The following is a 14,572-nucleotide window of genomic DNA, read 5'->3' as shown; positions in this document are numbered from 1 at the left end:
AATCATACAAATGTAGTGCTGAAAGGGACCTCAAGAGGTCATCTAGTTCACACTCTCTCTCTCACACACACACAGGCAGGATTAGGCATACCTTTCACCCACTTTGGACAATTTAAGATATAAGTCCATGGTACAACACTGTTGTGGGAGTCTTCTTCCTTCAGTCTCCAGTGTTTTGATGATATGGAAGGTTAGATCTCCCAGAAAGAAGATCAATATTCTTGAGATAAGGTGGGTGAGGTAATATCTTTTATTGGACCAACCTCACACAACTTGTGTCTCTAATATTGTCAGACGAACACGGCTACAACAACAGTGCATATTGTTAACACTTGCAGCTATTAGGTAGATTTTCAGAAAATGACCTCTTTTGGTGACTCTTATTCTGCCCATAAATCAGTAGCTTATCTATTTTAAGTAATATAAATTTTGCTCACAATTATTTGCACTTGCAAAATTGGAGGCTCAGTTGAGACCAGACTGAAAAGCTGTCCCTCTAAGATTATCTGACCTTTTTTACTAAGGTTTTGCTAAGGATTTTATACATATAGAAATGGCATCTGGAGTTCATTTACCTACAATAAACAATGACAAGAGTTCACAGTGATCATGTTTTAAGGCACAAATTAATCACCAGGTGAGTTCAGAAAGCAATTCACCTAACTAAGGTGGATCCAAAGACATAGTAATGCACAACTAAAGGTATATGATGGAGACTTTCACCTTCCCTTTAAGTACACATCACAAAGATAGGATGCTGATTTAGTTGATCCATGGCTTCATACTAGATCGGAACCTCAACCACACCTGTGTATAACCAGACTAACTCCACTAAGGCCATGGTGTTTCACTAGATTACATCGGTGTAAATGAGATTAGAATCTGGTCCAATGTATCTATTTAGGGGATGAATGAAAACTAACCTACAACTTCTAATCATGTAAGTTTCCAAAAAAACTAAAAACAAAACAAAGAAACACTGCAAAAGCAGGTTATTAAGGAACATACACTGTGTGGTTAGTAAAATTAAAGAATGGCTCAACAGCTCCCAAAATAAGGTATATATACTTCCACCCTATGGACTTCAATTGACTAATGAAAACAATTATGGTTAAAGGATCAAATAATCATTTCTTCACCTACCAATATTACCAACCCCAAGCATTCAAAAATCATAAGTCAGATCCTAAATCGTACAATTTGCTTAAAACCATTACATTTTATATTTAATATATTTTGTATCCCTTTTATTTGAGTTTTGCTTTTGAGTCTTTCAGGCTCATTTTTTAAGCTTTTCTCCACAACCAAGAGGACTAGAAACTTCATTTTTTTTAAATGCAAGCTGAGATTCCCGCACAATAATATGACTACTGGAACTGGGGCTTAATAAAAACACCCAAAATAATGAAACTCAATATAATTACAGGCTGGCAACACTGCAGAAGGAATATCTGAACTCTGATTATAGTCATCTGAAAGCGTTATTCACATTAAGACTCCACAATTCCTTGCAACATCAGCAACTGTCTCAGAAATGAACTCTGTGGCATCTTAGTATCTCAGTACATTCGTAAGGGCACATTCGAATTAGGGTGACTAGATAGCAAATGTGAAAAATCGAGACAGGAGGTTGGGGTAATAGGAGCTTATATAAGAAAAGACCCAAAAATCGGAACTGTCCCTATAAAAATCGGTCACCTTAGTCTGAATTGAGATATTTCTGTTCCTAACCATTAGGATTTCTCCAATAATACAAACATTTATACAATTTTTTTCTCTCCTGACTCCCTTTTATACTACTTCTGTCAATTCCTTGTTGTTTTTAATTTAGCTGCTCTGGCATTAACTCTTAAAACACTAGGAGGACCATAAGCTCTTATATCATGGGGTAATGTGGATAATACAGAGTTCATCCAATATTGTACAGATGTGTTCCCAGCAGCATTTCCATTAGGGACTATCTGAGATCTCAAAGGACCTTCCACAATGTCAAAAACACACTTGTGTGGAGAAGACACCCTAAGCCTTTCTGTTTGGTGATGAGATACTAAACCAGCTTTACTTCTGATAAGATGCTTCACGTGAGGTATTCAATTACATCTATAACAGGCACTGCAGAAAGAATATTTAAAGTCTGCTTTGTCCTTGACTCTTGATTCTGCATGTCAAAAGCACTTAACTTTAAACCCTTTGGATTACCAATACTGCATTAAATTCATTGACTTCTCTACCAGATTATCCAGTACCAGATGCACTGAGATCACACATGGAGATATTGATGCTGTTTTAATTATATCACAGAACCAGAAGAGGCTTTATAAATTCTGATGGCTTTCTTCTGGTGAAGAGGATAAGTAGGACCCTCCTACCCAACAGCCTTCACCCCCCAAAGAAATGTTTTTATGTGAACCCCACAAAATTACTGTGAAAATTCAAAAAAAAAAATTGAGAATTTCTGGTTTATGAAACCACAAGGCTGTCCACACTAATCTACAGCTCCCGTTGGTGGGTCACATGCTGAACTACATTTTAGTGGTGGTAAGAAATTAATTTCCATAGCTGGTAAACTAATTTACACAACTAGGCTTCTGCAAAGTTTAAACACTCAGTATAGTGGTGCCCCTGAAGCCAATGGCACTACATTCACTTGGACAGTGAATTTATCAATGTATGATGGCTTTAAAACCACACTTCAATTTAGTGTTTAAAATGAGAGAAACTCAGAAAAAAAACAAAACCTGATTTCTCTCCCTCTTATCTTCTACAGGGTCCTTTGATCATCAAGGGCAATCCTCAGTTTTCTACCTTACTCTTCTGATTCTCAAAACCCTGCAGTGAAGACCATCCTATCCTATAAATTAATGAAGACATCCTATCTCCTAGATCTGGAAGGGACCTTGAAAGGTCCTTGAGTCCAGCCCCCGCCTTCATTAGCAGGATCAAGTACTAATTTTGCCCCAGATCTCTAAGTGGCCCCTTGTGAGTGTGGATTACCCTGAAGTCTGTTACTACCTTTCCTCAGACAGAGGGATCGTTGATGACATAGGTGCCATGCCTGCTTCCCCACAAGAACTGAGTATGATGTGATTCTAGCCCTTGTGGGCCAGAGTCAGAATCTGGACTCCTGTGTGCTAATAGATATTGCTACCATTTTTCCAACAGGTCAGTCTTCTTTGTTTCAATATTATTGAGGGGTCTCAATCACATTAACTTCTTTATACTGGAGAATGTTTAAAATACATCAGAGTAAAATCTACACTGGCTATTCAAACAAGTCCATGTATATACAATAAAGACTTCTGTTTCTTGACATTTCTTTGTAACTTTTATAAGTAATGGGGCTACACCCTAAAGTATGCTCCTACCCCAACCAACTGAACTTTAAACCAACAGCCTCTCCCATTGGAGTACACCTCAGAATTGAGAGCTGCATCTTGCCATCACCTTGGTAGTCCTGAATGATATTTTGATCAAATTCCATCAGTGCCTCCCTCTTTTTCTTGATCATCTTTCTGAATGGCATGCAGTATTATCAAGTCATTCAGAAAGACTTCTAGGTCTCTTTCCTGATGAGTATTAGAGAGGTAGCTGTGTTAGTCTGGATCTGTAAAAAGTGACAAAAGAGTCCTGTGACACCTTATAGACTAACAGACGTATTAGAGCATAAGCTTCCATGGATGAATACATACTTCGTCAGACGCATGGGGGTATTCACCCATGAAAGCTTAGTTCCGATACATCTGTTAGCGTTTAAGGTGCCACGGGACTCTTTGTTGCTTTCTCCTGATGAGGCCATTCACAGTAACATTCTTCACCCTGGTACAGCGATGCATCTAAAATGAGTATTGCTGGAGTGTAAAGCCTATCACAGCAGTTTAGCATTTGTTCCTCTCCTGTGATATTGCTATAAAAGAGGGGTTATGATCAGTGATCATCTCAAGTTATGCAAGGCCTGTACAGGGAGGAGCTTGCAGCTTATATATACCCCCCGAGTTTCCTTCCCACTTGAGCTGGGTACAATCTCTAGGCCACAGTCTGACACACGTGTACACTACATGTTGCAACAGCATTTTTAAAAAAAAAAATTAAATCAAAGATCTTAAAGAGGGAAAATAAAAAATACAGCTAATGATATCGTACAGTGAGTATTTCCACCAGAAACCTAGTAAAACCTGAAATATGACAATCCTTTCTGGATAAAAACAATGCATGCAAAGTAAGCCTAACTGTGACTTGTTGCTTGTCAGAAATTGCATTTCCGTATTACTTTCTTCCTCAATCATTTTACATTCCTGTCATTAACTAACTCTTTCAACTGACTTCAAGAGAAACAGAAAGGCAAAAAGGACGCTAAGCATAAAATAAATCAAAGAATATCCATATATAAAAAAATTGATCTTTTTTGCATGTCTGACACACTTTGACCATGTATTGACCATTTGTGACCATTTTGCACAGACAAAACCAATCAATAACTCACTCACCCAGAATATTTTCTACTCTTATAAAGCAAATTATGCAGAGTAAAACAGTACAAAGATTGTATGACAGTAAACACACAGCACTGCTACCAACAAAGCAGTCTAGCCTTAGAAACATCAGAACCATCCCGAGAGTTATTCTTGCACTGCCTGGAAATGAAATATTTAAAACAACGTTTTGATGCTCAAAGGTAAACCTGACATATTTGTCAGTTTTCCTGGGAGCCTGGAGTGATTAGATTTGGGGGTCAGTTACTTTAAGGGCATCTTGAGACCACAAATTTAAATTTCAAATTGAGTACAAACATGATAAGCAAAACTTTTATTTTATAAAGTACATAAAATCAACTTATACTACTAGTTGGTATGGGCAAAATCTTTCCATTAAATTCTCTCATCCCCAGATATAGACCTACAGTTACAAGAGATAATTTTGCTGACAAATAACCTTGATAAGTAAAGGTAAGGCACATAGACAATTGACTGATATTACAAACTTCTTCAAACTGCATGCCAACACTCATCCTCTTCAAATTAAACAAGAAAGCACTAGGTTTGATGTTACAAAGCATCTACACTTACAGAACACTTTCCAAAATGCTAACAATAAATCTAAAAAAAAAATCAATGCTATTAATTTGAGAGATGGATGCTAGAAAAGCAAACCTGGCATCAGTGCAAAGGGTTAAACTACAAATATAGTAGAATAGTGTAAAGGTGTTTAATACTCAGAATAAACTTGGTTACAGGTTTTTCTAATCCAGATTTAAGACCCATTCTATGTATATTTTCATGTGAAAAAGGGTACAGCAATTGAATTTTGAATGTTAAGATACATCTTCCCAGTTATAGAAGGTGTTGGCTTAAAGCCCAATGAATACAATAGCCACATGTTCACAGTCCTTAATTGTCTAATTAATGTAGTGTCATTTTAGCAATTAACTCAGATGACCATATGTAACTTTTTTACAAATAGCTTTTTGCTCACTATGGCCAGAATACTAAATATCACAAAATATTTTATTACAGCAGTAAAAAATGAACATTTTTAAAAAGCCAAATATAATTACATAAGTCTACCGTACTATGGATCTCACTATCTAAATTGGTTTATGTATCTTGTGCAAGGCTGATTTTTGTGGACCCAATTTTAAAACATGGGTTTCAAAATCCACATTTTGGTATTCCTAACTCATTTCAGAGCATAGCATTGGGTTGTAAAAAACAGGGAGTTTATTCAGTTGTGGGTTTGGGCACTTAAATTTGAAACCTGGGCCCACTGTGACTTACATGCAGATATAAAACCTGAGTGCCCCATGTGCCCTACAAAACATTGCAGATCATCGTCAACTAGCCACTGTATCACAAGCCAGTTGCTGAAACTCATGTCTCATCCTTATGTGGGTGGACCATACAGGGTGGAGGTGAAGTGTAAAGAACATCCCAGCCTTTGCAACACCCAGATAAGGACCACATAGCGACCAGACAGAACTGTGCTCAAAGGGGCAATGGAATTCTTTGTTTCTGCTCCCACTGGAAGACACAGTGCCTCAAAACAGTTGGGATGAAATGAGGACTCAGCCCTGCTCCCTCAGCATTGACCAAAGAGAGGGACTAGCAGCCTGCAACCCACAAAGGGAGCTCCTGTAGGTGTTTAGGAACCTCAGCAGGCATGATATATCCCTCCAGTGAAAAGCTGTACCTAGCAGACACAATGGAGTCTGAAGGACTGATTCTGACACCCTTACTTATATTGTATAGCACCTCACACTTCAGAGCTTAAGCCAACTGCTGCTCAGGAAGCAGGTGCCTGGGGCAGCCAAGGGAAAGGAGTGGCACATCCGGGTCTTCAGTGGCAATTTGGTGGCAAGTCCCTCAGTCTCTCTTCGAATTGCCACTGAAGAATGAAGTGACATGGTAGAGCAGCCGTTGAAGTACTGCCAATTGCGGCTTGATCTTTTTTTTTCCTTCGCCGCTTGGGGCCGCAAAAAAGTTGGAGCTGGCCCTGCTGCTATTATAGATCAACATGAAACCTAATGTGGAGTAACAGATCATACCAGATCTGCTGCCACCTTAAACGTTAAACAAACACATAGGTTTGCACTGAAAAGACTGACTCCTTAGGAAACTGCTCTTTTTTTACCATATTGGTCTGCAGTAGGAAAACAACACATTTTCTCCTACGGATTCATACTGTGATCACTAATGCACAGATAAATTTTTCAGAGAAGAAAAAGGAGATGGCAAATTGGTGAATATGGTGTCCAATATTTTTCTCTTTTATATACCTGTATTTAGTTGAAGGTATGTACACACACAGAGGCCCTTTAGTTCCTCCTAATTGGCTTCACACTTCTCAAAGGTCTTTCTCTACTACAGGTAAGTATCAAACGTTTTAAGGCAAACTTTTTTATATCCCACGGACATGGGTTGGTGTCACACTGTTACTGTAATTTACTAAACAGCAGAACTAGTAAATTATAAAACTAATGTTGTAGAGAAATGTACTTACACTAAAGAAATTACTTCTGCATCATTTGCTGTGTCCTTCATTTTGGCGATTTGCCCATTTTTTAAAAGGACAGCATCATACTTTGTCTTTGTAACTTAATCAGAATGACCAGATCCTGAATTCTGACAACACTCATGGTTTACAGGATGCCTTTCTGTTTCAAGTGGGACACTACTCTGCTCCACTTACTCAATGTATTCTTTAACAGGACTTGATAATTAAGAGATGGTCTGAGACAGCTAGGCGAGCATAGGGGATCTATGGCTCTGACGATGTATTTCTGCCAAACTTGCAACAACTGTAATTTTCACACAAATACTACTCCTGGATGCTGAGTAGAACGCGAAAACTCTCTCATACCATTTTGTCAATTTTGCCATTCCCTAAAACTAACCATCAGCAGCTCCTCCCAGCATCATAAAAAAATCCAGCATATTAATGAAAGGTTGAGGCTGAAATAGGGAGCTGTTGATGGCTACTCCACAGGGGACGAAATATTTAGCGCTCTCCCCTCTATGCACATCAGATGGGAACCCATCATCAAGCTCCACCCCATCCCTTCCAACCAATGACAGCAGCAGCGGGCGGGATGAATCCCAGAGCCTGGACCTGGAAACAGCATGTGACCCATCCTCCTCCACATCAGGAGAAATGTGGTGTGGAAGAAGGAAGTGAACACAGTGAAGTAATAGTCCCCATATATCAGAGGTGAAGGGGATGGTGGAAAGAAGAGGGAAAGTGAACAGTTCTTCTACTGTTCCCAAACAAGATTTGTCCCTCCCACTCTGAAGATGCTCCCGGCCCCATCCAAGGTAGCAGTGGGTGACTACTTCTGAGGTAAAGCAGCTTGCTCAACTTTACTAGTACAATATGGTCCCAAAACATTAGGGTGAAGTATTATTTTTCCCCCATGAAATGGACCAAGACATTTTGGACCAGACGCTGATCTCAGTCAGATTGAGTAAACCATGGAATAATTCCACTGCCTTCACAGATTTGCACAGCTGAGATCAGAAACTGTCCCTCAGTACTGGGTGTGTTGGAGTGATGACCACAGTAGAACAAAAAAGCATTAGAAATGGATGACTGGATATGTACTTTGGCTGCAGTGAAGAACTACTGCACACAGATGGATACTGTGGGTAACTGCAAAATAACTGGACATTTAGTTAGACGTTAAAAATCACTAAGGCAGCCTTTCCTGCAGAAGAGTTTGTGGAAATGCAGATAGAAGGAAGTGTGTTTATGAGATTCTTCAAGATTACACTGATTACTTCCTTTCTTTCAAATGCTGTGTATATTGAAGCCTTTTTTAAAAATTCATACAATAGAATCACTCTATGCAACGGTAAGAAGCAAACTGTCAGACAACATTCCCAATTCAATATTATATTGTGCTTCAAGAAAAGATTTCCATATATTCTAAATTAAAAAAAGTCTCAAATAAATGATAATCCATTGCTTATCCTGAAAACCAAAATATTATTATTAATAATAATAATAATAATAATTGTGTTTGCATTTTACTCCACAGAGTAAAACGTAATCTCTCTTTTAATATAGCCTGTTGTATATACAGAGAGGCAAAAAGATGTAACCTTATGAAAATTGATTTTTTGCACATTTAAAAATATTTTTATCTGTATTTAGGAATCATACTTTTATTAGTGCACCAAAGTATCACATATTGATAAACACATTGATTTCCCAAACAAATTAGGATAATCTGGTTTCTTCTTAAGAAAAGGGGAGAAAACGTATATTTTTAAAATATTTATTAAGATAAAAGAGACAAGGTGGTTGAGGTGATATCTTTTATTGGACCAACTTCGGCTGGTGGAAGAGACAAGCTTTTGAGCTGCACAGAGCTCTTCTTTGTGTCTAAAGTAATCAGTGTCACAGCTAAGTACAAGGTGGAGCAGTCTGTTAAGCATAAGGGGTTAACACATGTTGCAGGAGACCAGTGGAAATGAAGAGGGCAATTAACACTTCTGCAGTCATAGGACAAAGGAGGACTAATAGTTACAAATTGTTGTAACGAGTCACAAAAACAGTGTCTGTGGAATCCATGATTTTTATAGTCTAGCAGAGTTATGAATTTAAGTTCCTAGGCTTGTCTTTTGAAGGTGTGCAGATTTCATTGGAGGATGAGGACAGACATCTACCGTGGAGTGATCATTTTGTGAAAACTGTTCACTCGTGGGTGATAGGTGTTTTTACTTTTATCATGTTTCTGTGTGAGTTAATTCAAAAGTGTAGTGATTGTCTGATTCCACTCACATAGTTGTTGGAGCAGTTGCACTTTTATCATCATTTAAAAACACTACTCACAGACCTGATAGTTCATCGGATGTATCAAAAGCACCATTTAATAACCTCTTCTAATCCTCCGTCATAGCTTTATCTGCACAAAGACCTTGCTACCTGTAATGAACCATATAGCCTAACAAACAGGGCTTGACAATCTCACTGCACAGGTGTTTGGTAGAAGAGGATCTCTCTGATGTCTGACCTCAACTTTTCATCTGTTTACATTAGCAGAAAAATAATAAGACCTCGAGTGAAAATACGATGGCACTGATGTCCACAGATGGCCCTTAAAACTTTAAAAATGCAAGCAGAATACAAAACTTATGATATATTTATTTAATCCAATATTTGATACTGTGGTATCTCCCCTAACAGTTTGCTTCCTCTTGTTTTTAAGAAATTGGAAGTCCTCTTTTTTAACATATGGTACCATGATTAAGACACAGACTACAGTGATGGTGTAAATATGACAGTGGAGTAAAGAATAAATTAGTATCCTAACTATGAAATCAGGTTCCACACACATAGCAGGAACAAAATGCGTTCACAAATGCAGATATTCTGGAGGATCACACAATACAGTTATGAAGCTACACTTCCCTTCTACCATGTATTTTTTAAGAATCCAAGCAGTTTCCAAGGTCTTTAATATGTGCTCTGTGTGTTCCTCAAAAGAGTGTTTTCAACTGTAACTTCTGGTTAAGTGGCTTGCAGATAACCATCTGGTCACATGCATTAATACACACTTCTGAAATCTACAAACATTTTATAACTCCACTCTCCATTGTGCTCTAAGTGCAGCTATCATGGCATACATCAAAGTACAGTATGTAAATAAAACAAAGACTAATAACGTCTTCAATCCTTTGTGTACTGACTGGGTGCTATAGTATGTAACTTAGCAACACATTTTTCCATTACATCCTAACATTAATAAACCTCACGGAGACCTGGAAAATCTGACAGAAAACAAGGGCAATACAATGTTCATTTCTGTTTCATTAAACACAAGATGAGTTGATGGATCTCTCCACACTTTATCACTCTCTACTGTTAATAGCTCTTTGTCATTATTATTCACTATGGGTGAGACTGTGTAACCTTTATTCACACTGGTGAGCACTTACACAAGTAATCCCATAGGGGACTATTTGAGGAGAAAGGTTCTTCTCAGCATGAGTAACAGTGGCAGAATCTGAGTCTATATAGAAGCCTTGTAGGTGATCTTAGTGAGACATAGACAGAATTGTAGCAGGGAAGTTTACCCTTTAAGTGGCCCAACTATTTAAAGCAGTGGTTCCCAAACTGTAGTCTTTAGAGAACTGACTGGTCAAATGCTGCTGACTCCTCTTTTGTTTTTATCTGCTAAATTACATTAAAAACAGCTAAAAGGGTATCAAACACTTTCCATGTTCATTTTCCATGTAATCAAGTTCTGTAGCTGCAGTAGGAATGTAATTTGATGGCAAGGGGGAAGGAAGGTGGGCCATGGGATCATAAACTACAGGGAAGGTGGCCTAATGTCGCCATTTAGATATGGTCCATGCTATGAAAATGTTTAGGGCTCCTAAATAATTTCATTTTATTTTTTAAATTAGCGATTGGTCCAGTTTTGTCTGGTTTTGACATGTTTTTATATCACATTTCCTTTTAACTCAGTCTATCATACTGAAACTGGGACCAACCAATGATGCAATGAATGGTATTTAAATTAAACCAGGAATTAGTACTTCATCTTATCTGTGTCTCAATTACTCCTATTTGAAAAATATAGCTAATAATAATGTACACTTGTCCAATACTTTCTTCTCTGTACATCTGAAAGCATCATAAAAATGTGGGTAAACATTTTTATCCCCATTTTATATCTGGCCCAAGAAAGCATGGAGACTGAAACAACTTGTATAAGAGGTATATGGCATGAGTCTGGTCTCCTCAGAAATCAGGAGAGTCTGCCATACACTTGGCAAGTCTTCATCTTAACATGTCATATATATCCTAAGACTTAAAACAACTCTGATTCAAATGTGGAAACCCAGGTACATGGAAAAAATTTGTAACAACAAGAGCTTACAAATGGCTTACAAATGTGATATCCTTAGCCATTCCCATTATTGTCCAAGCAGTGGGTAACAGATATTTCTCATTTTTCTTCCATTGCTATGCAGCTTGTATGATGTATTCTTGCTATTATGGAGCTAATCACACCTCTTGTGTCAGCACATGTGCTGTTAGTTGCCACCTATTTTTTTTTCTGCATGCTTGATGGGATGTTGTGCATTAATATCCACCACAACTTTTTAATGCATCTTGCCAACTTGCTGCCAGTTTGAGAAGTTTGTGGCCATTTTTTAATTTAGAAAAGTGTCACTGCAGCCATATGTCTGTACCTCCACCAGATTTCTTGCTTGGTTAACAATGCAAAAAGAAATTTCTGCAAATATTAATTCAGTCTTTTAAAATAATTTGTTTTGCAGCCATGTCAGTTTTGTGTTCAACATTCTGCAAACTACAAAACACTCAAGTAATCAAGTTTTACTGTAAATAAAGCTGATAGAAACTTAACACTGAAGATGCATCCACGAGTATGAACAAACAACAGAACTTTTCTATACGTACATGCAATTTTTAACATTGAAGGTACTGGCACACCCATGTTATCAAAGAACAGAAGCAACATCACATGCCTTTCCTGAACAACTGCAAATAAGCTACAGAGTTCGAACTCTGTCAATCTATAAAGTACAAAATTCCAAAAGACTCGCATCCAATAAATGTGAATGATGAATAAATTTGAGGAGATTACGATCTGCTTATAGATATTCCAGAAGCAGGATAACAGGTATATTATGTAAAATAAATAATTCATTATGGATTATTTGCTTAGCTCTGGTTTCAGGTTAAGGATACTAATTCCAGAACTACAAAGCTTAATAAGGCCAGTTATTCCCCTACACTGTAGAAAACAGACATAATGTACTGCCAGAATAATTTACAAATTGTATGTTCTGAATTATAAATTACAATTTATTTCCCAAGGTAATCACAATGATTACATAAGTCCTTTCAGAAATAATACTGCTACTGGTCAGCTTTTTAAGGACTCATAAGAAAACTTTACACCCAGATTAGTTAAAAAGCATATGATTCATAAGCAGAAAATAGGATTTTATGTTTAGTTTAAAATGCAATAGGCAAAAGAGTATAGAGGTCCAAATGATGGAATATGACAGAAGATTGGAGGTGGAGTCCCAGCAGCCATTCTGCTGTGTTTAAGAGAAGGAGCAGCTGGAAAAATGAAACCAAAAAGTGTTTGCCTGAATAATGAATCTTTTAGGAGGCTCCAGAGAGAGAAAGAGTCCAAAGCTTGATCAATGCAGAGGCCTGAAACCTGTACAGCTAACAGTGTTGAGCCGGAAATGTGGGGGACAGAAGTTTGACAAACAACATGAATGATCAGTCACAACCCCCAGTATCCTACATCTGGCTGTGATGTACACAGTGTCCTGATAAGCCTATTTTGGAGGGAAGAAAGTCATCCCAAATAGAAGAGAAGACACACTTTCACTGATGTACTGTACAGCATCTGCATGAGACAAACCCCATTTCCCACCTTGTAAGCGAAACCCAGCTGACCCTAAGCATTCAGCTTCTGACAATGACTGTAGATCTAGGCATGAGATTTTAACTGGTCTGGTAAATCACATTTTCAGTTACATCAAATTAAAATCCCTAGGCCAAATCCAAATAGGGTTTATACCAACACTCATCAGAATAAATCAGGGTTGTGCAACCTCCAAGGGAGAAATTCCTCCAGGGAGAGGTTACAGCTACACAAAACAACCACAGCCACTTCCCTAGCACCAGCAGCCACAAGAGGCCAGTGTATTAAAGAACGACAGAAAATTGCGGTAGTATTAGCTGAGGAAGAGTTTTGTCAAAGGGAATCTAGGCACGAGCTGATTCTACAGCCTCTGCCCATAAACAAAATCTGCTTGCTTCCAAAAGCTAGAACCTCAAAAAAGGTGTTGAATATAAAACCACCCAGAAGCTGCTTAGAGTTGGGGAAGACTCACTGATGGAGTGAAGTGAAATTTGTCCCATTTGTATATAAGCAAAAAAGTGTGACACAGTGAAAATGCAAAAGCATATTTGAAAGCGCACCAACTGCTGTTTTTATGTACATGCACATAAGTGTACATTACACATGCACACACACTCAAATGTATATTAAATACATGTGGCTCCCCAATTGTTATCTTCTGCCTCCACAAACAAAAGGCTATAGAATACGAACAAAATCATTCTTGTACCATAATCTCCCAAAAACAGAAAAAAAATTATTTCTACGGGTCTGTTACCACCATTATTTAAAAACAAACAAACCAACCCTAATTGTTTCAATATTTCAACTACTTCTCTGAAGAACCACAAAAGCAATATACTGAGGACTTAGCTGTTTGAAGTAGATTCCAGTGAGAGCTGGGGAACTGGGGTGATGTGCAAGCTATAGCACAAACTGAGGAGAAAATGTGAAGAAAAACAAGGGTGAGATTAGTATTATTGGTTCTGTAGACTTGGAGTCAGTAAGATGAATGTGCAGAAGGATCTTTTAACCATGTGTGTTATAATTCCACATACTAAAAGCCAAATTCTGCTCTCTGATATGCGCATACAACTCCCACTGGAATAAATGAGAGTTGCATGCCTCTATCTAAGGGCAACATTTGGCCCTAAGTCATTAGTTAGAACTCTCTGCTGAAAGACTACAGAGAATAGGGGGCATTGAAGGCTGAAAGGATCACACTGATACAGCACAATCAGAGATTTACTCTCACAAGAGACTATCAAATCCTCAGAAATTCTAAAACTCCATTTTAAAATATTTAAATCTTTACAAGACTGATATGCCATATTAGGAAGACTGTTTTCAGTTACGACAGATTTTATGAAGAGCTAAATAGAGTAAGAGTATAATTGAATGAAAGTTTACAGGGGAAACCCCCTCCAAATCATTTAGCATTCTACAGAACAGCACACCAGGCATTAATACTAACCTCAATTTAAAAACAAAAATCAGCAAAAGAAACAGCTTGAGTGCAGTTATTCTCATATGGGTGTTAACCAATATTCATATTACAGATCAAATTTTGACCTTTTGGAAGGAATATTTCCAGACAAAGAGAAAACAAGTGAGAATGTTTAGAAGCTAAAGCAGGGGAGAGATTCCCAAGTTTTGGACTGTCCTAATACTATTCTGCCACTAACT

The 14,572-nt window shown here is 37.8% G+C and overlaps 1 protein-coding gene across 3 annotated transcripts in view; it reads right to left on the bottom strand.

Moving 5' to 3' along the window:
- Positions 1-14,572, bottom strand: part of WWOX (WW domain containing oxidoreductase) — a 660,294-nt gene that overhangs the window by 375,955 nt on the left and 269,767 nt on the right. Inside the window, exon 10 of one of the 3 annotated variants that reach the window (XR_012657285.1) lies at positions 14,398-14,458. The exons of the other annotated variants lie outside the window; for them this stretch is intronic. The gene's annotated coding sequence lies outside the window, so the exon portion shown is untranslated. Of the gene's footprint in view, positions 1-14,397; positions 14,459-14,572 lie in introns of those variants that run through there. 3 annotated transcript variants of the gene reach the window in all.

This window comes from Chelonoidis abingdonii, chromosome 19 (genome assembly GCF_003597395.2).
Source record: "Chelonoidis abingdonii isolate Lonesome George chromosome 19, CheloAbing_2.0, whole genome shotgun sequence".
NCBI lineage: Eukaryota > Metazoa > Chordata > Testudines > Testudinidae > Chelonoidis > Chelonoidis abingdonii.
This window is presented reverse-complemented; position numbering and strand designations above follow the sequence as displayed.